Source organism: Haemaphysalis longicornis, unplaced genomic scaffold, assembly GCF_048455015.1.
Source record: "Haemaphysalis longicornis isolate Haplotype H1 unplaced genomic scaffold, Haemaphysalis longicornis Haplotype H1 scaffold_5, whole genome shotgun sequence".
NCBI lineage: Eukaryota > Metazoa > Arthropoda > Arachnida > Ixodida > Ixodidae > Haemaphysalis > Haemaphysalis longicornis.
The window spans coordinates 204,494,592-204,520,382 of NW_027526385.1; positions in this window are offsets into that span (position 1 = coordinate 204,494,592).

The following is a 25,791-nucleotide window of genomic DNA, read 5'->3' on the forward strand; positions in this document are numbered from 1 at the left end:
TATGTATAATTCACGCATCGTACGCTCCTTTTATTTTTCATCAGTACAATAAAAAAACTTTTTATCGTCTACAGCGCTGCTAACACATACAACAAAAGTAGTAAACACACGCAACACTGACATCTGGAACATACCACGCTTCCGTAGAAACTACAAGCTACAATCTCTTCGGCATAACCTTCCTGATATTCTTAACAGATTTAAAGCAGTACAATATTTTTTATTTAAGGAAACCCATCGATTTTTTTTACTTGATACTACTTGATGAGAGTTGAATTATTTATGGTGTTTTTCCTGTTTCAGTTGTTTGGCCAGTGTCTGCGCTTATATTTTTAGTAGTTGTTTGTTATGTTGGAGGTAAAACCTGCTCTATCTCTTTGTATTTTGTCCGCTTATACGTTTGCTTATTCAAACAATTATCCGTGACTGCTGCATTGTACTAAGTTACGTACATCTGCTTGTCCCCTTATTTCTTTTTCTTTTATTTTGCTCACAAACAGTGCTCTTTGCTAATGTTTCATTCAGTATCCTTCTTGTTATATGCTATGTTTTGTGATATATAGTGCAATTTTTATTGTTGTTGTTTATATCATACACATCTTAAAAAAAAACATTGCACTTGTTCCTAATTCTTTTTTCCCTTATGCAATGTCTTGTTTGCCGCGCCATGAATCGCCTGGGCCCTAGTCAAGTTGTTTATACAACATTTAGCCCAAGGAATCCATGTATATTCATCAAGATCCATTTTAGTGAATAAACGAACTAAACTGAACTGAACTAGCACATTGTGCCCGCCGTACTTCAGGAGGTCTGCTGTTATCTGATCTTCACCAGGTGCTTTGCCCGCTTTTGTTACAATCAAAGCTTTCCCCATTTCTGTCGTCACTTGTAGGATGTCGATCTTCTCGGAAATATTTTTTCTTCAGGTATATTCCTGGATGTCCCAGATACTGTGCAGATCACAATAAAACTAACCTGCTACTTTGAGTTATTTGTGATGACATTGCCTTGCTTGTCTTAGAATGCTTACATCTAATTTCTCCTCACACGCGACTCATCTTCACTGATTTCAGGCTACCTCTGTTCTTTACAGCATATTTGATCCTCACCCTATTAAACTTCCGTTTGTCAGCTGTCTGACGCTTATTGATTACTTCGAAAGCTCCGCTAGATCAATTTTGTCAGCTGGGGTGGAGATCGTCATGTTTGCCGTTTCCTAATGAGATCTTTGGGATCCTGGGAATTTTCGCCAATATCCTGTCTAGGCATCGTGCCCCCTACTTCTACTGCACACTCCGAGGTAATGCGTGTAAGATTGCCGCTGCCTTCCCGTATCCTAAGCTCTGCTTCCTGGGTAACAGCTGAATACCGGTTCTGCAGGGTGATTCTGAATTCTTCAACGTTTACCCTTACTGTTAGCTGATTGATCGGCTTCTTTCGTACTGGCCACTCGCGGTCCCTCCTCAATTCCAGCCTAAACCGAGATATCACCATACGGTGGTTACTACAGCTTACCCACTGAGCACTTCCACATCCTGCACGACGACAGGGTTGTGGCATATTATTAGGTTTATTTCATTTTTGTGCTCCCCATTCAGCCTCATACACGTCCAATTCCGGCTCTCCCGTTTGCTGAATAAGTTATTCATTAGGCGTAAATATTTTCGTTCTGCGAACTCGACCAGTAGGTACTCCTGCTCTTCCTACAGCCCAAGCGATAAATTCCAACTTCCAACTGTTGCGGAATCAGGCCACCAGCCTGATCCTTGCCTACGTTTGCATTCAGGTCTCCCATATGTACGGTATACTAGTTTTTACTTTAGCTTCTGCCGATTCCACATTTTCGTTAAAGCTTTGAGCTGGCTGGTCGCCATGGCTGGAAGCAGGTGCGTAGACCTGTACCACATTTGGGTTTGTACCTCTTATCCAGCCTAATCACAATCCCGACTACCTTTCGTTAGTGCTATAGTATTCATCTATGTTGAAAGTTCTGCTTTTATTGACTAGAACTCCCTCTCCTAGTTCTCGTTTATTCACTAGACATTAGTAACAAAGCACGTGCCCCATTTTCAGCACTGTAATGGCTTCCCCTCTCCTCCTAACATCACTAAGCCCTATGACATCCCATTATTTGCTCTAAAATTCCGCGAAACAACACCTCTAGACTCGCCTCGCTACATAAAGTTGTCGCGTTAAAAGTTGCCAGGCATAAATTGCAATGGCAGCCTGTTCGGTTCCACGGATTCTTAGCACCCTCTGCTGCGTCACAGGTCTGACCGCCACGGTGTTCAGCTGCTCCGTAGCCACTGGAGACTCAGCGCCGTGGGTTAATTGGCATAATCATGGGAGCTTTTGGCCATTACTACATCAGGTAACTTAGGCATAAATGAGTGCAACGAAAGGGCCCGTCGACTGCTTTTCTGGTCAGGTTTTAATAGGGATATCGACAATCTGGTAAAAATATGCACTGTTTGCAAAGAATACTCGTGCAGGGAACAAATGGAATTGCTAGTGTTCTGGCCATCTCCAGATCATACCTGGAACAGAATTGGCGTTGATATTTTTATGTACGGCGAACGCTCCGACGTCTGCTTGTTTACTGCGTTTTCGAACTTTCCTGCAGTCGAAAAGCTCCAGGACACAACGAAGAGCACCGGTGAAAGTAAGGTTAGTGTAGTCTTATGTAGATGTAATATTCTATTTAGAAGTTCCTACTTATATTGGTCCCCAGTTCGCATTCCAGGAGTTCTCTTTTTTCCACCCAGGTATGACTGTTATGTGAGATTATGGAAGACTCATTGGGAGGTAATGGAAAACAGGTTTAAGACGAAAACACGGAGATTTATTGGTATTCATGAAAGCACAGACGTAGGTAATTAAAGGCACAATATAACACGGACATGCACGCTGGTGGAACGGCAAGGTTATAAACAAAGGTAGCCACTTCAAACAGTCACAGTAAACTTTGTAAATAGAAGGTAGTGTGGCCTAACAAGGCAAAGAAATGCCTGCTGGAGGTTAGGCATATGAGGGCAGGGCGTTTGTCTGCGCCGAAAGCAGCGGCCTTGCGAAGTCGGTAGCGGATGTGAAGGGCAAAGAGAGTTCGACAGCACTTTTACATGTTGTAGAGGCTCGCCAGGTGGATGGTCGCGACGGGGTGACTAGGCATTCTACAACGGTCGCAGGGCACCAGGGTTCTAGCCGTCCGACAACAGGCTCAAGAAACCCAAGACTAACCCATTGGGCCGTCCTACTCCGTTCCGAACATCACTTTTCTATCTTTCTCCTCCTTCCTTGGCTGCTGTTGCTCGCTGAAATATTCAAACCATTCTTTCGCCGGAAGGGTGCCCTCCCTTGGCGGGTACTTTGTCGCAGGGGTCCCGACCGCAGTGGTCTTCACTGTGGCACCCTGCCTGCATACTGACGTATGTTATTTACTATGTTTGTCTAATAAAATGAAACTGAACTGAACTGAACAATGACTGCATGCTCGTGACATCGAGTGCCAGGTTCGTGCGGTTAAACAGGGCTCGCCGAGAAACTGGTTTATATTGGAAAAAGGATCATGAAACAGACTGGACAAAAAGGGGGACTTGTGGCTGGGTCTACTCAGCTATTGCTCGACGCCACTGGACGAGAGCCGATCTCAAAGAGAATTGCTGCAGTGTAGGAAATTGCGCAATCGACTGTATGAATGGAGATCTTGGTCTGGACGCCAGGACTTCAGGCGTGAGTCGTGCCACACGCAGTCGTCGAGAGAGAAAACTCTGCCAGAACCCAACAAAGATGCAGTGTTAAGAGTTGGTAAGCATACATGGGATCGTGAGACTCGTGTTTTGATTAAGGTGGCGCCACTGTCTCATCGCATGCTTATAGAAAACATCAGGTGGTTCAACGAAACCGGCAACACCGTCTAACCCCACGTAAGCTGTTCAGAAACACGTAGCGGAAGACGAATCCCAGTGCGAAGACAACCTCCAGGAAAGGGACCCTAAAAGTCAACGGTACAGCCCGCGTCAAGAGTGCGTTTGCAGGAGTCAATGTCAACCCCAACGCTACAACCCGATCCAAGGCGATCCACACAGGAAAGTGACAACCAAGCTACAATCATTTTGACAATGATTTCAACCAAATTTTATGTTTCTATATCTCGAATTTCTAACGATCATAAGGATGAAAATGTATCGTGTAAGCTGCGAATGCGCCTTTTGGAGCTGCGTGTTGCCTATCGGTTTCTGTGCTGCTAGGCTGTAATAATGCAGTTGCTTCATGCTATATATACAGGCACGCCATCACGAAGAAACATTATTCTTGTTGTTGCTTCAACTCTTCGGCCTTATGGATGGACGCCGGAACGACAAGGTTCCCCTAAAAGATTCTGAATTGCAGGTAAGCAGCTAGAAGACAAAGTGTTCCTATAGCAGCAAGTATTATGAGAAATGCATAGACAAGTGTGGCGAGGCGCCTTCAAGAGCCGGCAGTCAGATCGAGAAAAGTGAAAAGGACGAAGCATTCGTGCCGGTGGCGACGAAGTGCGCGTGCGGTGGTCGGCAAAAGAAAGGCAAGAAAAGGAAGAGAACAGAAGAGGTGGCGAGCGCTGGAGGCAGGAAGCAGGTTGTTCCAGAAACTCTCGGCTGGGCGAGAACGCCTAGGAGGTCTTTGTCATGAAGCCGCACATTCCTTCTGGAAGCTCTCAGCTGGGCGTCAACGCTCAGGAGATCTTCACGCCGAGCTACACCTGGTCTCTTCCAGTCGAGACTGTCCATGGAACACCCGGGCGGAATACGACGTGTTGTTCATCGCCCAAAGCACCGGCTTTGACAAGGGCACCGAGCCCACTGGACTGAGTCAACTCTCCGACAGTGACCTACACGTGATCGCGAACAATTTGGGTTGGGACTTCTCTCGGGGACTTTGCTATCATAGGACGGTTGTTATTAGATTAGCTTGATCTTCATCTGTGCACGTTACTTTGTAATTGGTCGCGGCAATATACTTTGGTCCTTGTCCGTAACCAAATCGTCTCTACTCCTGTCCGCCCGGTAAATGTTAGCCTACTCATTCACAAATACAACTTGCTTCACACAAGTATTAAAGCCCTGTAAATAAGAGGGGCGTTTTTCACATCCTTTCTTGTATTTTTTTGTGTCTTGTACATTAAAGCTGCTTTCAGCCAACATCTTTTTACACGTTTTTTACAATAAGCAACCTACTTCATTATTTATTTTGCACTGCCCAATTTTTTTTCGAGTAAAAATTTCTGGACGCCAGTTGTGTGCTCAGAAACTATTTCAGCAAACGTTTTGCGTTTGTTAGTAATGATATTACACTTATTGTCTTTCATTGGCTTCATTTTCATCAAAAGTTTGATTGGCGGCGCTGTATTGGCTGAATACACAGAATGGAAAGAGATGTTTGAATTTCTTCTCATGAATCAGACCCCACTGTTTAAATCATTCTTATTCTTATTACTGCCTAGTGCCATTGTCATACTTTTGATCGTGGCCAAAGAGAATGCGCGTATATCTTAGATGAAGCAAGGTTCTCTTAAGGACAATAGAAAATATGCATAAATTGTTGATGTCACAAAATTCCTAAAGTCTAAATAGAATTTACCAAAAAATGCTTCAAATATCTGCAGCAGAAAAATTTTGAAAAAAATATTGTTCTAAAAAATGTTACAACAGCAGTCCTATAGTCGTAGACTTCTCCGGCACGGTGCGGAAAAAGATTGAGATGTTTAGCCCAGTGTTCCGTTTTGACAAGACTGAAAACCATTTCTTCCTTATATATCCAGTCGGATGCTAAGGGTTAGTAAAATTTGTTTCAGCGGAACAGGGTAAGAAAATAGTTACTTGCAGTAGAGATTTCTTTTATTTTAAAACAATGATAGCAGTGTAGTGATATAAATGCACGCATAAAACGGTTCTTTTGTTTTCTACAGAAATGTGACTTCATTAAACTTTATTTACACCTTCCATTAGCACTACCAACAATGAAAATTTATGACACGGGCATTTCTTCAGTTTGTAGTTAAACGTACGTGTTGGTAATAGATAGGTTTGACTTGGTAAAAGCTTGCGTTAGAATACTGCGGCTAGTGGTATCCTAAATTTGAATTGAATAAAGCATAATAAATTCTAACTAAAACTATACGAGAGTGCATTGGGAGCAATTCTTTTGAACATAACATGTTTCTCCCGGTGCTTTAAGTACAGATGTATCAGACATGCCTGTGCCCATATGTTATACTGCGTAAAAATCTTGCCCATCTAACTAGCCAAAGATTGCTGCACCGTGATGCTTAGAAAACAATGCTGCTAGAATCGATAAGCCGCATGCTTACCAAAAATCCCGATGGGACCAATAAATGATGCGGTGCATTACACATCGGTAATATTGTATCGAAATGAATCCTTTGAAATGAAGTGGCTGCTATTTCGTCTTAATATTCCCTTGCTTCAGGACATGGTAACATAGAGCGTATCACCACCTCATTCTGAGAAGGTATTTTCAGGTGCACAACTTCGTCTTTGCTTAATCAGCGGGAATTCATAAACAGTCTTTTGGGTAAATAAATCGTGAGCTTCTGTACAACAAATAAACAGGCTTTCAAAATTTAAGCGGCGTTTTACATAATCCCGTACATATTTACGCATTGCTGGCGAAGCAATATTTGGTGCAATCGGTATAGGTCAGTGCAGCGTCCTTTGGGAATTGGCGAAGTGTATTTGTCTACAAGAGCGCCTCTTGCTGATCTGACGTCATTGAAGTGCTTCTGATTGCTGATTACGGAACGAAGACCCAGCAACATTGAAAACCTTGTTCGAAACAGCCAAAAATGCTTACTAAGCCCAAGGCTTTGTTGCTTCGATGTCGATGGCTTTGATTTTGCGTAGATTTTTTTTAAACGTGGTGGTCCTTCACGGTGAATTTCCTAGTAACATCGCTGAGAGGTAACTGGGCTTCATTAGGTTTAGGTTTTGTTTCAGTCCTCTTCTTGTTTTCAGTTCACATACAAGGTTCTTCTAGGCAACTTTCAATTCATTCAACGCTCCAGGCTACCCTAAATTTATTCAACGCACATTGTAGCCATTTTGAACGTAGCTACATTGTGTTATGTATCCGTTTGCATTGAAGGGAATGCCGAGTTCATCTAGAAGGTATTTGTCGCCGTTACAGAAGAGTGCGTGGTATGTCGTTTTCTCCTGCAACCTGTGCAGAATTCTTCGTGTACCTGCTAGCCCATCAGATATTTGTTTCGCAAGCCTCCCGTGTGGACTTCGAAATGTAAAGGAGATCATTTTGAGTTCCAAAAATCTCCCGTGGCACCCCATTTCAGGTTCGAGCCGATTTTAAAAAAAAGTTTGCTGCATCTCTTCTCAATCTGTTGTCTATGACTTTGTCGCTTTATTTTGGAATGTACGGAATATTTTCCTGAGGTTTTTCGTTGTTCTATATTTTTGTCTTGGCGATTCTGTCCTCCTGCTAACTGCCGTATATATAAAATCTGTAGCATAAAAGTAGCTTTAGAAAAAGACCTACCCCACTACGAACCACTATTTTCAACCACTGATTTTATGCACACAAATCATCCCAATTTATTTGCTCATCGATAGTCCATGTAAATTTCCTGCAACAGCTTTATTTAATCCTTACAATCACCTGAAAACACTTTCTTGGCTGCTTTTTACAATTTAAGTTCACATTTGAGATCCTCCTATAGTTTTTGTATATTCATTGATGTGGGAAGTTTTGAATTTTTATTATTTTACCCGATACGAATTCCAATTAATACCAACTTTCCTTGTCGGCAGTTCTAATCATTTGCCTCGGTCACGCTTCCTTAACGCTTCCTCTCACTGTGCTATAGCTTCCTAGACTACACTGCACGACGCACCTTCTGTATTTATGTTGACAGCATTGGTGACTCCGCGTACCCCGAGCCCCGCAAATCAAGCTGTTTCGTTAACTGTGGGGAGGTGTTGATAGGTATAGGACAAAAACAACGATCGACCGCAGTTGGAGCCTATTTAAATATTGTAACTATTTCGGACGATAGGCACCCTGTCTCCTTAGCAGGCCGGGTAAATCTGGGTAAACTACACAAAGAAAGAACCCCCGTCCTCTGCTTTGTTTCCGTGTCGATGGAATTGTAGGGCACCCCCTAAAACAAATTGGATCCCAAAAAAGGGCAGCACGGGAGTTTTATTTACACCGTTTCCAAACATTCATCTTCCTAAGAATGACACCCATTCTCATTTTTTTTGAAAGTTAATCAGTTGGCAAACAAACCGTTTTTTCCCGTTTATTATCCCTCGTCTTCAACTTTCTATAAAGGCCTTTGTACATTCTAAGAGGCGAATAAACTCAGAAGCAGTGTAGTCTCAGACGAAGTAAACAGGCAGCAGTAGGCAACAATTCTCCTGAACTAATCCCACATGGCACTACTGCACTACTGGACTGGCACTACTGGACCACATGGCACTACAATGGTTGGACTACGGAAGCATTGTGTATGGGTCAGCCACAAAAACAGCACTTAAAATGCTCGACCCAGTGCTTCACTTAGGGCTTCGCCTGTCTTGTGGGGCGTTCCGTACCAGTTCTGTCCACAGTCTTTATGCAGAGTGCGACAAATGGTGCTTAGCGTACCAGCGAACTTATGTTGACCTCCTATATGCCTCCAAAATCTCAGCAATGAATAACCATCCCTTTAAACCGGTTTTTAATGATACGTCCACAACTAAACTATTTTTAAACCGCCCATCCATTGCTGTTCCTTTCTCGCAGAGAGTGAGGGACGAGGTGACTATTCATGACGTCTCCCTCTTAGACACATTCAAATCATCTCAGACTGATCTTGTAGCACCATGGCATCTTCGTCCTGTGGCATGGGACTTGTCTTTCGTACAATACAATAAGAACAGGACACCAAGAAGTGGGATTTTGCAGCATTTCATGCATCTGCAGAATAAATACAGGGCTGCAGAGTTTTTCACCGATGCATCTAAAACGTCCACTGCGGTGTCTTGTGCTGCGCATGGGCCCAATTTTGAAGCATGTAGAACAATGAATGTTAATACAAGTTTTTTTACGGCAGAGGCATATGGCATATTTCTGGTTGTAAGTCACATAGTTGAACATCATATTCCTACATCCGTCATTTATACAGATTCGTTGAGCGTCGTCCGTGCATTATCACCCGGAAAGTCATCAAAAAATTATGTCATTAATCTTGTCTTCAAAACGATTATGGTAACTTATTCTTCAAACATTGGGGTGACTGTGTGTTGGGTGCCAGGCCACTCTGGCATTGGCGGTAATGAAGTGGCGGATGAAATGGCCGCCAATGCTGCACTCCGAAACACAGTCGACATGGCAACACTACCTTTCACAGACCTCAAGCCACACATTAGACAACAACTCCGTAAAACTTGGCAAGCAGACTGGAGCGAACAGACAGACAACAAACTACATGTAATAAAACCACACTTGGGACAATACACTACTGACTCACACAACAGGCACATTGAAGTTACCTTAGCTAGGATACGGATAGGCCATACGCATGTAACGCACTCGCACCTGCTCACGGGATCTCCAAGACCCCTGTGTAGCAGGTGTGGGGAGTGCCTATCCGTAGTCCACATACTAATAACATGCAAGGCACTTCACACAACACGACACAAACACTTCAGAGAACTCTACAGACAACATATCCCCCTACATCCATCTCTGTTTCTGGGTGACGATGCCATGTTTTCCGTTAAACGTGCGTTTGAGTACTTGTCAGATATGAATTTTTTAAACCTCATTTCCTATCACGCATAATCAAATCTGGCCCTATACACCAGCCATTACCATTGCCGTTAATTGATTTTATTGTTGTTTTGGCTTTATTAGCCAATATTTTATTTTAGATACTTTTGTTGGGCGCTCTTTGCCCCAGCTGGCCTTGCGCCAAAAAACTCTAACCATCATCAACTACTGGACCGCAGCCTACCACCGCAGCCTAAACACCTGGCAGGGAGTGATATCTGAGCCATATCTGCTTTCAAAATGAACCCAGCCTTCTTGAAGGACTGAATGATCTGCGTGGTACAGCCGCGTGGACAATCAGCATCCGCAGAGAAAGCGCCGAAGTACATGCAAAACACGTCACATTGACTTTCAAGCGATCGCAGTATGAACATACCAATGCTCGTTTCATTAAGGGTGGAATACAACTCAGAACTTCTAACCCTGACCGCTGCTTCAAGTATCAGTAGGTATGGCTCGGTACAAACACTTGCGAGGGCCAAACAACCCGAGAAAATGCGCCGAAGAGGCCCACCCCACTGACTACTACCATTTTACCGCTCCCACTTGTACTAACAGCCGGGGACCGCTAGCGGTATGCTCGCGGACCTTGGAAATCTTGCCGCAGGAAAAGAAAATCCTTAACATCAGTCACTTAAATCGTATCCTTCTGAATACGGAAAAATGTTCGCGTCTTTCCTCCAGGACAGGGACGCCGGCGCAACTCTCCGGGGTGCAGAGGGGCGTCCGGTTTCGGTGGGGACCCAAAGCTGCGAAGCAGATCGGGTCGCGAGTGTGCCCTTCCCCTTCGGGGTGCCTCTTTGAGCCCGACCCGCCACCACACCGAGGGGCAATCATGCAGCGGTTGCGGTGGAAACATGCACCGATGAGACAACCCCACCTGCTTTGCTTGCCAGGCTCGCAGCATACCTGAGGACGCCGAGGAGATGGGCCTGGAGGCAATAACACGGCTCCCACCACCGCCGCACCACCTGTAACACCTGTTGCGCTACTGACAACCGCGGCAGTCGCGGCTGCGACGAAGGGCACCAGAACAGGTGCCTAATCTAGGGGGCACAGTCCGCCGGGAACACCAGGACATCAGATGAAGAGATGAACATCACACCTTGTCTCTCTGAGTCGCACCGAAAGGAATAGGTCCCCTCATTTAGGCGTCCGGAGAGGCAAAAAAAACCCTCCGAGAATAGCAGTCCCGAATGACCTTACATAGACAATACCTGTAATATTCTTAAACACTAAAGAATGAAAAAAGAAAAAAATTGTTCATAGGAACTGTACATGGCTTTTCCACATATTGACGATGTGCAGGAGTTAGTACAATTTAGTCAACCAAGCATGACATGTGTACAGGAATCTCACCTTAGTAGAAAATAGATTAACCACCTAATATTTAAATGGTATTCAGAAGCCAGCGACAACCTTACAGGCATTATCAAATGTGCGAAGTAGAAGTTGGGGGCACGATAGCTAGACAGGAAAGCGGTAAACGTTCACAGGCGACGAAAGATTTAATTAAGAAATGGCAAAACATGACAATCTCCGCCACAGCTGACAGAATAGAACTAGCGGAGCTTTTGAAGTTAACCAATAGGTGTAAAATAGCTTACATACGGAAGTATAGTATTGAGAGAATCGAATACGCTCTAAAGAACGAAGATACCCTGAAAGCAGTTAAAAGGCGTGTTGGCGTTTGAAAAAATGAGATGTATGCACATAAAAATAAGCAATGCAATGTCATCACAAAAAAGGATAAAACAGTCACAGTGGCCGAGGAGTTCTATAGGATTCTGTACAGTAGCCGTGACATCCACGATCAAGAAATTATTTCAGAGGAGATAAACATCCCACCAGTAACAACCGAACAAGTAAGGAAGGCTTTGAAAGAAATGAAAGCGGGCAAAGCACCTTGCGAGGATCAGATGACAGCAGACATCTTGATATATGGTGAAGAAATTGTACTGGAAAAACTGGCAAACCTGTATACGCAATGCCTAATGACCGCAAATGTACCGGAATCTTGGAATAACGCGAACATAATACTAATCTATAAGAAAGGTTACACGAAGAATTTCAAATCAGCTTATTGTCATTCGTCTACAAGGTACTTTGCAAAATATTCGCTAACAGAATTTTGGCAACCTTAGATTTCAGTCAACCTAGGAAGTAGTGGGGTTCGTAAAGGTTATTCAACGATGGATCATATTCACACAATAAATAAGGTGATAGCGAAATGCCCTGAGAATACGGAAATCCTATATATGGCCAACATGGAATTTGAGAAAGCATTAGACTCGGTCGTAACCCTAGCAGTCATTTAGGCATTACGGAAGCAGGGGGTAGAGGAGCATTATGTAAGAATACTATACTAGAGGATATCTACAATGGGTCAAAAGCTACCATCATCCTTCATAAGGAGAGCAGTAAAATACCTATAATTAAGGGCATCACACAAGGAGACACACACTCTCCAATGTTATTCACGGCATGTTTACAAGAAGTACTCAGAAAGTTGGATTGCGAACAGGTAGGAGTATGGGTTAATGGAGAATACCTCAGTAACCTCAGATTTGCTGATGACGTTGCCTTGCTAAGTTACTTGTAACTGGGGGGATGAATTGCAAATCATGCTTTCCCCACTTGACAATCAGAGTAGAACCGTGGGCCTGAAAATTAGATGCAGGAAACCAAAGTAATGATAAATCCTCGTGACAGCGCCCCAGTTTAGGATAAGGGACGAGGCAGTCGAAGTGGTAAGCGAATATGTGTACTTAGGCCAAGTTCTGACCTCCGATCCCAACCTTGAGACAGAGATAATTAGCAGGATGAGAATGGGGGGGGGGAGTGCATATGGTAGACATTCTCACATAATGTATAGCAGCCTACCATTGTCGCTGAAGAAGAAAGTGTATGACAATTGCATCTCACCGGTACTGACCTACGGGGAAGAAACTTGGAGGCTAAGAGGGTTTAACTTAAATTCATAATGACTAAGCGGGCAAAGGAGCGGAAAATTATAGGTGTAAATTTAGGGGCCAAGAAGAGAGCAAAGTGGGTCAGGGAGCAAACTCGTGTTAGGGACATATCAGTAGAGATTAAAAGAAATGGACCTGGGCAGGGCATGTAATGCGAAGGCAAGATGACCGTTGGTCAATAAAGGTAACAGAGTGGATCCCTAGAGAAGGCAAGCGTTGCAGGGGGTGGTAGAAAGTTTCATGGGCATATGAGATCACGTTTGCGGAGATAAATTGGTCAGAGTTGGCACAGGACTGACGTAATTACAAATAATGGGAGAGGCCTTTGCCCTGCAGTAGGCGTAGGTAGGCTGGTGGTGGTGATGATGATCATAATTCGTCAAGCATGCCGGCAATAATCTTCCAGAAAGACTAAACATGCAGAACTATTATTTTGGACACAGTACCTGATGCTATAGTAATCCGCACGATAATAAATAATAGGTTGATAAAGCTATGTTCTCTGTACATCCTTCCTAACTTCCATCTCTCGAACTCTGATTTCGAGGCGCTGGCGCATCCTGGGCCATATCCTTACATTCTTATATGGCGATCTCAATGCGGATAATTCTCTATGGGGCTCCTTAGGAACGAAAGCCCGAAGTCGCCTGTTGAAACAATTTTTAGCGTGCCGTTACAATGAGAAACACCCCACATACAATAATAAGGAACACAACATGTACTCACACCTCGACTTCGATATTCGTTCCGCTATTATCTGTGCACCTCTTGAATGGGAAGTGGGTGCATACACCCATACATTACACAACAGAATCATAAAACACCTACACTTTGAATGAGCAGCCAAGCTCATCACGGCGCACATCATCGACGCCCTTAGAAGCCTTACCGCTGCCCTCGGTGCCCCGCCGCGCAAGCCTAGGGTGCTCTGGTCGAATGGGAACTGTAGGCGGGTACGAGAGGCTCAGACGAAGATGTTTGATATCTTTCGTTGGTACCCCACGTCGAATAACTCATATCGTTCACTCGCTAAGCGTTTGCTCAGTGATAGAAAGAGGGGAGCAGGCGCGCATTTCTTACATCCATTACACCATATCCATTCATCATACCCAGACACAGGCACACCCACGTTATGGTCAAGAATATATACTCTAATGTAGAACATACACGTCAGTATAAATAGGGACACACGGAGACTAAGCTCAGACGCTTTCAGAAAATTTAAACAGGTGTCCAGTTCTGCAGACTTCAAAAACAGTGCCCTGAAATGAGAAGCTCTTGTGAAAAGTCCCTTTGAGTTAACAATAGACGGATTCCTTACAGCTCCGTTTTCACTACATGAGCTGGGGCTGCTTTGATGCTTCAGCGCCAGGTACAGACAAGATAGCATACACCTCTACACAACACAACTCTGTAGCGGAATCAGCTCGGCACTCGCAAGCATTCCTTTCTCTTCTGCTGCCACTGGATTGCCGAAAGTGCGCCTTTGTGAAAGACGCGGCGACGCCACCGCCAGCTTAGGGTCCTTCCCCGCGCTCTAAAGTTATCGACTTTCGGAGGGAGTGCTTAACTTTTTGTCGGGCCGCCTCCTGGAAATAATCCTTTTGCCATTGTGGTCTGCTCTCTCGGGGGTCCTTTTGCTCTCTTTTTTAAGGACCTAGGGGTTCCCCTTGTTTCCCTCCCTGGGGAAACAAGGGGAAACTGCAAAGAAGCTCCACGTCGGCTTTCTCGCATCCTTCAGCAGCCAACAGTCCGGGCGGCTACAAAAATTCCTGACCCGAACAACGCTTCAACGAACACAACGTGAAGAACTCCCACGACAGCGCTGCTGCCTCCACTCCTGCAGGTTCGCCACAGAACTCAAGCTACCAAATTTTTGGCCTAAAAATCCAAGAGTTTGGTTAAGCCAAGTGGATTGTCGTTTTCAGCTCAGTCTTATACCCTCGCAGTCGAGGAAGTACCTTCACGTCATCGCAGCCCTGCCCAAGAAATCGCCGACCCTGTCTACGACATTTTGGTTTCACCCCCGTACCAGGGGATTGAGACACCCTCAAGAAGATGGTGCTGCACCACTTCCGTGTACCTGAAGGAAGCAGACTTACCCAGCTCTTATGTCGGGAACAGCTAGGCGACCAACGACCTTGCCAATTGCTGCACCGAATGCGGCGACTGCTCAGTGTTGACGCGAGTCAGGACGTCTAGCTCCCTCTTCTTAGTGACCTTTTTCTGCAACGGCCGCCCCAGTCGGTGCGCGTGGTTCTCGCGGGTTCAGATGAGACTTCTCTTGGTCTACTGGCGCAACTTGTCGAGCGCATCACGGAATATTCTGCTCCAAACTTCGCACCCTTGGCTGTTGCATGAACACATGAACAACCAGATCTACTGTCGCGCCTCGAGGAGAAAGTGCAACAACTTACGAGACCGTGCAGCAACGTTTGCTGTCTGGCGCTCCCCAACAGGACGAGCAACGAGGCAACCGAACCCCTTCAAGACAGCGAAGCTCTTCCCAGTGAAGCCAGCGTTGAGATAGATAGGAGGGAGTTTGCTGGTAAAACCGTCGTTTCGGCACGGTTAGTAGACGCTGCATTCAACCTTGCTCGTTTCTGGGAAACGCTCTGGCCAGTCGTTATCTGCGGCTTACGACATCGGCCCTACACCCTGCCGCCTGTTCTTCGTAGTCTACCGGGTAAGCAATCCGCGCCTGCAAGATGACACAGCACACGATATCTCTGTTCTATCGGCAACCCCCGACGATCGCCAACGTTGCAAGAACTCATGTTCGCTGCAGGCGTTGCACAACACTGACATCGCTACGTGCGGCTTCCGCTCGCTGACAATAGACGTCGGGCTCAGGGGCCTGTTTCGCTAGATCTTCGTGGTGGCGGACGTTAATTTCGCCATACTCGGAGCAGACGTTCTGAGCCACTTAAACCTAGATGTGAGCGTACGTGACCGTTGCCTCAAAGATAACAACACATCCCTCAAAGTACGCGGTTTAGAGTCAAACATCTGCTCATTTGGCCTCTGCCCCTTTCAGCCAGTATCTGCCTACCACCAGGCCCTGGCCGAAAAACTTTCTCTCACCAAGCCCCGCAACACGGAACAGCCACTGAAACATAACGTGACTAACCACATCGCCACCACCGGGCCGCCAGTCACCACCCGGCCACGACGGCTCTCCAGCAACCGGCTTAAGGCTGCACGCATTGAGTTAGAGCATATGCTGAGCTTGGAGTGCCGCTGCACATGGTGCGAAAAGATGACGGGGTGACTGGCGCCCGTGAGGTGACTACAAAGCCTTGAACCAATCAACAACTCCGGGACAGTATCCTCTGCCGCACATTCACGATTTTGTGCGGCTGGCAGGTACGAATAATTACAGCTACATCGACCTCGTAGCGGAATACCACCAAATACTTATCGAAACGGAGGACATACCAAAGCAGCCATAACTACTCCATTCGGCCGGTTTGAGTTTGTCTCTATGTACTACGGCTTGAAGAATGCAGCACAGACCTTTTAGATGTTCATGGATGAAGTCACACGAGGTCTTCCTTTCGTCTTTGTCTACCTGGATGACATTGTAGTGGCCAGCAGAACCCCTACTGAGCACGAACAGCACCTCTGACAGCTGTTTCATGGTCTGGATGAGCACGGCCAGGTAATGAAGCGTCAAAAGGGTGTGTTTAGTGTCGAGGCTCTTAACTTCATCGGCCCCACATCACTGCTGGAGGCATTATGCCAATGCAATCGATGGTGAAAGCCGTCAAGAAGTTTCCTCCTCCAACATCTGTCCACAAGCCGAGTTCCTCAGGCTCGTAAATTTCCACCGGTGGTTCATTCCATCTTGTGCTGTAGTACTTTATCCATTCACCGATCTGCTGCGCCGAGGCGACCAAAAGGCGCCAGATTTTTAATGGTCGCACGAACAAGACGATGCTTTCCAGAGAGCTATGGACGAGTTGGCCGCGGCTACCCTTCTCATTCATCCACTGCCCGACGTTCCTACATGACTCATGGTAGACGCCTCCTCTACATTGTTCTGAGCAGTGCTGCAGCTACAGGAGGTTGCACAGTGGAAGCCACTGGGGTTCTTTTCGAAACGCCTGAAGCCTGCAGAAGTACGATACAGCACTTTTGGAAGAGAGATGCTCGCAATCAATAGTTCTATTAAGCGTTTCCGCTACTTCCTCGAAGGTCGAGATTTCTACATCTTGACAGACCACAAGCCCCTCAACTACGTATTCAACAACAGTTCCTCCAACTCTGAAAAAGAAATTCGTCAGCTTTCATTTATCTCGCTATTGTACAGACATCCGCCGTATCCCCAGGGTCCAAAAAGAATCAGCCAACGCCTTGTCTCGCTTCAATGCTTCTGGCACAAAAGTCGTGGACTTCGATGCGAAGTCCGCGGCCCCACTGAAGGACACTGAGTTGACGAGACTGAAAGGTTGGGGGATCTTCACTCGTGATTGCGGAAGTTGCACTTCCCTACGTCCAGGGCACGATAACCTGCGATACCTCCCAGGCCACCCCACGAACGTTCGTCCCACTGAATTTTCTGCGAGTGGCATTCAACACTTTACACTCACATCAGCCAGCCATGTGTTCGAGCCACCCACCGGTTGATGACAAAACGGTTCATTTGGCCCGGCGTCAAGGCACACGTGCGACGTTGGGCTGGGACATGTGAAATATGTCAGCAAGTGAAGGTGACGCCACACTCGGGCTGCACTACAGGAATTTCGGACTCCTAGGTCGCGGTTTGACCACGTTCACCTCGACCTGATGAGACCGCTACTGCCCTGCCAAGGTTTGAGGTACCTGCTCACCTGTATCAATATTTACAGCCGATGGCCCGAAGCTACACCAACGGCGGACATATCAGATAAAACTTTCGTGCAGGTGTTTATTCATACATGGGTGTCCCGCTTTGGATGCCCCGCCTGCACAACAACTGACCGGGGACCACAGTTCCACAGCAACCTCTTTTCCGTGCTTTCGACTCTCCTCGGCACGATGCAGCAGCATAAAACTGCCTACCACCCGCCAGCAAAGAAATGGTGGAGAGCTTGCACAGGCAACTCCGAGCAGCAATTACAGTGAAACTCGGTCGCCAGCACTGCGTGGAAAAGTTCCTTCTCGTTTTTCTTCGCCTACGATCTAAGGTGAAGGAAGAACTCGGCTTCAGCGCAGCGGAAATGGTGTACGGCTGAGCAGTAGGCCTCTCGGGAGAATTCCCCGTACAGACACTTTCTCCCCAGCAGCCTGCGACCACATCGAGAAGCTGCGAGCATTGCTTGCTCAACTCCGGTAACCAGAACCTAGCATCGGCCGCAAAAGAAAGGTTTTCACATTTACCAAGATAGACTTAGCTACACATGTGTTCGTGCGACATGACGCCACTAAGCCGCCCCTCACTCCGCCGTATGACGGCCCTTTTAAAAGTTTTGTGGAGTAATAACAAGACCACCACAATACACGTGCGGGGCCAACCAGAAGTCTTCGCCGCCGAATGCGCAAAGCCTCCTCATATTGAGGTTTCTGTTCGTGCAGCCTCTTACGTAAGTTTTCAGGCAAAACCAGTGGACTCAAACCTTTCGCCATTGAGCGGGTAACGGCTGCCTTCTTTGAAAGCTCCGCAATCTAGGGAGGGGCCTCTGTAGCGGAATCCGCTCTCCACCCGCGCATTCCTTTCTCTCCGTTTTATTGCCGGATTGACGAGAGTGCGCCTTTGTGAAAGACGCGGCGACGCCACCGCCGGCTGAGGGTCCTTTACCGCGCTCATCAATGGTCGCCTTTCGGGGGGGAATGTTGTCGGGCCCACTCCTGAAATTATTGTTTTCGCCGTAGTCGTCTGCTAACTCGGGTGCCTTTTTCTCTCTCTTTTGAAGGACGCGGAGGTTCCCCATCTTTCCCACGTCGGGGAAAGCCCTCGGCGCATGCATCATTATTAAATAAACAGTCCTGTTTTGAAACTTGAACCCAGCTCCACCACTGCTTTCTCACCTCCTTCAGCAGCCGACATTCCGGGCTGCTGCAACTCCAACCTTTGAAGGTGTTCGTCGAAAGTTTGGGCGAACGCCACAACGTCGTGAAGGCGCAAGAGACAGGTGTCCCACTTCAGGCAAGCTAGCACGCTGTCGATGCTTTTAAGTGCGAATGCACTTCTTAAGCGACCCTGAACCTGCGTCCACCGGCGATGTCCGCATAGCATACCCACGTGGGGGATTGGCCAGGAATCTCCTCGTCTTCCTTGGCAACGGGGGGAGATGGGTGCGCGCTGCCTGGCCGCTGCCTGGGGGCGCGCTGGCTGGCCGCTGCCTGGCCATGGCACATACCCGCGTGGGGGATTGGCCAGGAATCGGGCGTGAGAAGGGCTAATGCACCCGCTTAAAGGAGTACTGACACGAAATTTCAAAGCTGAGATCCGCTCTAGCAATCAAGTAGAACGACAACACAAATAGGTGTCTGTGAATAAATGCATCTTTCTTTCTTCGTAGTTGTGTGTGTGTGTGTGATCTCTTTTTCGCGAACATTACCGAACCGCGCAAATTCAACTCGTGCATTCGCACTTTCACATTCTTCCCCTCGGGGAAATGCGGGGAATTTTTTCAAACGTTGCTGGTGCGGTGCACAGCCCAAACAGCACCACCTTGAGCTCCCAAAAGGCCGTCCGAGGTTGTGAATGCAGTCTTTTTTCGGTCTTTGTCGCCACTTCTAGTTGCTAGTACCCTGTCGTTAGATCTATAGATGAAAAGTGCATCGCGTGGAAGCTGTGGTCCAGGTGGTCATCGCTCCGTGGGAAGGGGTACATGTCCTTTTTGGTGATGTTGTGCAGTCGACTTTTGCCAACGCCAAACCCTATTGTTTCGTGTTTTTCTTTTCCAGTACGACCATTGCAGCCCAACGGCTTTTGGAAGGCTCTATAATGTCGTCTCTGAGCATGTCTTCCGTGTGTGTAGGGTTGGCTTCCCGCTGTTTAGAAGACACGCAGAGCGGTGACTGTCAGGTAGGTCGGGCTCCATCTTCCGGTCCGACGCAATTTTCAAGTTCGATGAAAAACCCTCCCTGTAGCGACCCAGCAAAGACAATAATATGTTCTGTTCTTCTTGCAGTAGCGCTAGACTCACTTCGAAGGGATAAAGAAGCTTGAAGGTAGCTTGTTTTGCGCATTTAAAGTCAGCGACCACCATCACGTCACATGCTTTTTGCGTTTCTTCCGGAAATGCAATTGCAGCGCCGTGGTGTAAATGCTGCACTCCTCGAGGAAATTAGTGACCAATACCTTGGATTGCCGTTGCTAAGGGCCGCAATACGTCTTGGGACAGAGACACGACAGTCGAGATGCAACCCTTGGTCACTCTAAGATAATGTTGACGTCTGGAGCAGCATGTCCACAGTAGACGTAGATCATCCAGCTGCGCGGGGTGACAAGGTGGCATTATCATCGGCAGTCCTTACAGCGGTGCGGTGTGGATGATTCGGTTCCGGCACCGTGGAGTGATAGCTACAAAAACGTATCGGCTTCATCTGTAGATCAAGTACTTCACCATTGTCCGTCAAAAAGTCAATTCCAAGAACTACGTTGCGGGAGCAGTTAGGCAAAACGACCAAAGCGGCAGGGTACGTTGTGGCGTCTATGGTGATGCGTGATCGGCACGTTCCACTTGTCATTACGAGACGGCCTCCTGCTGTGTGTATGTGGGGACCATCTCAAGTGTCATAACTCTCTTCATCGTATACGCAAATGATCCGCTCATTACTGAGTACTCAGCTCCAGTGGTTGTGAGGGCGACTTCTTTTGAGTGTACCGAGGGGTATGCGCCTCCTTATCACCATCATCGTCTAGACCCTGTCAGTAAATCCTTCGTCTCTGCTAAGGGCCGCGATGGCGCAGGTCTGCCTTGCGTAGTTCTTCTGTAACAGTTTGGTGCCGAAACACGAGAAGCTGCAAAACTGATTAAGAAACAACGCTCGACTTGCTGAACCAGAGCTACCACAGTAGCTAGTCCCTCGGAATTGGCCGGTAAATCCTTCACTACAATTTGTGTAGGCATACGGGACTGGCAATGGTTCACCTAGCGTGGCAAGGTTTCATCGAATATCACAACGATTTTGTTCGGGTGGAAGTGAGGAATAAGACAAGCCGTTTCGACCTGATTCAGCGTCTTCTTTAGCAACGGAGGCATAGCCACGCGTTCATGCGCACCGACAAAAGAAGCATTCCTGCTCACAGGTGCTCAGCCACCACAGAAGGAAGCGTCGCCATACACAGCTTGGGGGAGGGCAAGCTCCCAGATAAGCCGAAGGTAGAGCAGCCAGTGACATAACTTCTCAGCGTTTGGCTCCCATCGCCATACCACGCCGCCGAGGCGGCCTGCGGCAGTGCAAAACTTGCAGTTTCGTAAGGCGCCAAAGAGATCCCTCCTTACTTGAAGAAGCCATGTATCAAATACGAATGTGTAACTTGAGCGGCAGCTCACAGGTGTCCTACACATGGGAATGCGCAGCCTCCGTGCATACTGCTACGATAAGCCCACCTGCCACTCAAGATTTTGGATTGAATGCGGTAATCAGTGCGGGAGAATCTTCACGCGGCGCACGCACCGAAGCACTGTGTACTAGAAACTGCTTGCATAAACGTGTTCGAGACACAGCGCCAGCTGGTGAAGCTCTTGAAAAGCTAGAAGGTTCAGTGTGAGGGACAGCTTTTTAGGCCAAGATGCCAACGTTGTGAGCGCAGGAGGATGTTGAATGTTCCGATGGGTATTGGCCTCTTAATCACAATCATCATGTTGACCAGGTCATGAATCTGTCATCCCTACAAAGGGCAGCCATGGCCCAGGTCTGCCTTGCGAGGTTTTTCCTTATCAACTACATCAAAGCCGTCCACGCACCACTGCACGTCGGACGCCACCTTCCCTGAGTTCCCTGTGCGTGAGGAGTCGTATCTCAACTTCTCCGTGTTGACCGTCGCGAGCTATTCGTGGTCGTTGTCGTCGTCTTCTCACCAGCACGCCCGGTCATGTAGTGTACGCGTCGAACCGTTTGGTTGATATCGTGTCGCGGTGTCGCGTCAGTGTTAGCTCGTGCCGTCGAGCGCAAGTGATGTAGTGAAACATGGTGTTCGCTCCGTCCTTCCGTCGTTAGAGGCTTTTGTTTTTATGCCGTTGAGTAACTTCACCTCCAGAAGGGGCTGCTTGTATATTCCACTGAGGGGGCAGAAACCTTCCACGAGCAAAGTCGGAATTGCTACCGCTCTTCGGTGAGTGGTTAGGGTATGGTGATGGTAAACAATTGAAACGGGATGGGCCATGGCTGGTTTGAGATAGACACTCGTCGACTTGACATGTTCATTGACCAGTTAAAGGGCGAGTTGCGTCGACAAAGAAACAACGCGTTCCGCGTGTCTTGTATAGGCAGCGCCTATAGATGTGGTCGGCCTCTCCGCCGTGGTAGCAATAGGACGATTATCGGGAGTTCGCCACACATTGCTTTTCATCGGCGGCTTCTTTCCGACTACAGGGGGTCGGGCGGGCAAGAGTTGACGGCATTATGGCGGGGCCTCTTGACGATCGGTTTGAGTAGGGCGGCGCCGACGCACAGCTGTGGCGAAGGTCATAGGTTGTGGCTCGCGGGGTGCTTTGGATGGCGTTAAAGTCCCATTGCATGTTTAACCACTTCCGGGATGACGTAATTCAGGGAATCGATTTGAGGTTTCAGCCTCATTGTAAAAAGTTTCAGAAGTTCCTTCCTAACAATTGCGCGGATTGTCTCGCGTAGTGTGTCGGAGCTAATAGCCCACGCCCGGATCTTATCCGAAGCTAGCGCATTGATGGGCCGATCGTACTGCTGTGTACAAATTTTCTGCGACTTCTCTAATGCAGCAGCCTCAGAATTGAATTCGACCAAAATTTTAGGGGGTTGCGGACAAGAAAAGCAAATAGGTTTTGCTTCCCCCCTCGCTTCAGAAAAGGGAGCTTCTCTTCTTTCGTCATTTCAAGGTCTGTCCACCGAAAGAGTTGCTTCATCTCCTCAGCGAACATCACTACCCCTTCGTGTAGTGTTCTGTGCGCGTTTCCAAGAAACGTGGTGGTCGTTGTTTCCGCCCGACGTTGCGCGAATGTTTTAAAGAACTCGCTTTTAAAAAGTTCCCAGCCGGTTAGGAAGTTTATATGGTTGTTAACCACGTTCTTGCGGTATCTTGAAAATTAATGAAACATGGCGGAAAGTATCTTCGTCATCCCGCTTATAAAAATGCGGGCGGGCTCCAATTTCTCAAAGCAGTCCTCAGGTTCATCTCCGGGTAATCCGCAGAACGATGGAGGTTCCCACTGTTGTTTCAGGATGATAGGTCAAGTGGCTTGTTGTACCTTGTTGTCGATTGCAGCAGTCTTTCTCTCGGTTCATTCTTCTAAGAGGCCAAACTCGGCCAGTAAATCTTGCATTCGGCGGCTGGCTCGGATTAGGCTGCCTTGTCGGCTTCCAGAAGGCCACGGGAGCATAAAATGTGCGTACACCGCACCTTTACAGACGTCACGAAGCCAAAGATGACGCAGTTGCCTTGAAGAAAGAACACGTACATTGGAGCGAACGTGTGCTCCCCTAACAACTCAGAGAATACAAGGCAGCAAAGATGCAGTCAACAAAGGTATGTGCGCCAGCGAGTGTCGACGAAGCAAATACGGCGGGGTCTGCTCCGCGGGCCTTTATCACTCGCCGCAAGTGTTTCTTGAACTGTCGAATTAGATCCAGAACACTGTAAATGAAAGAAGGTTATTACACGCTGGGGACATTAGTTCGAAACACTCCGCTTACCAAAGGAAATAACACGTTATTTTCTCACCAAGGAAATAACAAATAACAGAAACCAGAGCAGTAGGTCGGCAGTAACAAAACAAAAACAAACCCAATGCATGGTTCTCGGCATTATGATGCAATCATCTGCCTGTAACCGTGCAGTGCGTTCATGTCCGATGCGAGCATCATTGAAGAACATTAAAAAAAGTAGTGTTGGTACGACGGAACTCTGTGGCGCACCAGGTGAAAAAGTAACAGGTGATGATGAAACACCATTAAAAACATGCTGCTGGCAATCCCTCAAGTCGTCTCGCACCAAACTAGGAATATTTGGCAGGTCTCAAAACGACAGCTTCTAAATTAGAAGATTGATCGGGTCAACATGAAACGCTTTCTGCAAAACTAAGGAATTAGCATGTACCTGCACACAGTTTTCAAAGCCGAATGCCTTGTCGTGAATAAACTATGTAAGTTGTGTTATACAGGATAAGCCTGACCGGAACCCAAGTTGCCATGGCGTGAAAAAGTTATTGTATGGAAGGTGCTTGATTAGACATAGTTGTATCTTCTGCTCTCCATTTTTACGGACACGCAGGCTATTGAAACTGCACTGTAGGTGCAAGGCTCGTCTTTGTCACCCGTTTTATGTAGGAGTGGGACGTTCACTATCTTCCAGTCTCTAGGCAAATTCAATATATGCTTCGCAAGTGTGAGAACTTGATTTCATATTCGGTCAGTTACATGCGGAGAATGTTAATTTAGAATATTGAGTAATGAAGTTACTAATGACTGAGTTATCTCAATACCATTCATATCGTAAAATGTATCTCAATCTCATTAATATCTCAATATCAGTGATGTCATTCAGTGAAGACGGACACACTCGGCGCAAACTTCCAACTACACTTTTTGTGCCATTGCGTGAACTTTTTAAACTTCACAAGGAACGAATGCGCATGCGTAAACATTCACAGAAATTAAACGCCTGGTGATGTGGCGGCCAAGAATAGGAATTCCGATTAGGTGATTGCAAGGGACGACATTTTGACACCTCTCTCTCTGAGTGTTGCTACCGCCTGAGCTTTCGTAATTTCACAAAAAAGTTGAGTCGATAAATGGAATAAAATCGTACACTTCTGTACTATATGTTTACAGCTGCATCTCAAAGAAAGTGCAACCAAGAACCCACAAGTACCAGATTTATTTTTATTGCTGGGTTTGCGTACCCGGACATTGAGGCAACACTGACTCTGCCAAATGTACTGCCTGATACATTTTAGCGGGAGGCTGCACACTACCCAGCTTGCACAGCCAACAAGCCTCTTTCGGTGCCTCTTGTTGCAGTTGTTAGAGTTGGGGCGATTGGGATTCGTGAGGTTTTGAAGCTCCGAAGTTTCTCGGGTGTGACAAAAAGTGCCATGTAGTATGCTTTTTCTACTCTTCTTGAGGTTGTCGGACAACCGCTGCATCTATTCACGTACACCAACTTTGTTTCGATTGCCTGATGCGACACCTTCTGTCGTTGAGTGCGGCATCTACTCTGTTTCAAGATTCGTTCCACTACTGTCACGATCACTGGCTTAGGATACCCTGCAAAGACAGATATTTACTTGCTTTGTCCAAGCTTGCCAAGGTTCGGTGGCAGCAAAACTTTCTTAAAGCATTCCTAAAGCACAAACTGACTAAGCTGGGTAAAGTCATTATGCCAATCGCGTCACCCCTGATAAGTGCAAGCAGAGGCACCAAAAGAGGATTGTCGGCAGTGCGAGCCCGGTAGTGTACAGCCTCCCGCTCAACTGTAACAGGCAGTACATTGGGAGACTAGAATTGCCTGAATTTCTGGTCACGCGAACACAAACAAAGGTATAAATCCGGCACAGGTGAGTCTTTTGCTTCACATTGTTTAACGTCCAAGGTCCCAGGCGTGCGAATCTATATCGACGATACATTGAAATGTGCTAGCAAGAAGGAGGAGCACAACGCCAGCCTCCAAAAAGCCTTGCAGTTTCCCAAGAGTGCCGCCCTAACGCTTAATGCTGCTAAGTGCGAATTCGGGATTCCCTAAATCGACTTCTCGGGTGACTTGATAAGCCAATACCGGATGAGACACAGCCCGGCAAACAGAACCCCATTAGCGAAATTACGCAACCAGTTGACAAAGCCGGTGCCCACAGACGGCTAGGGGTGTCTAACT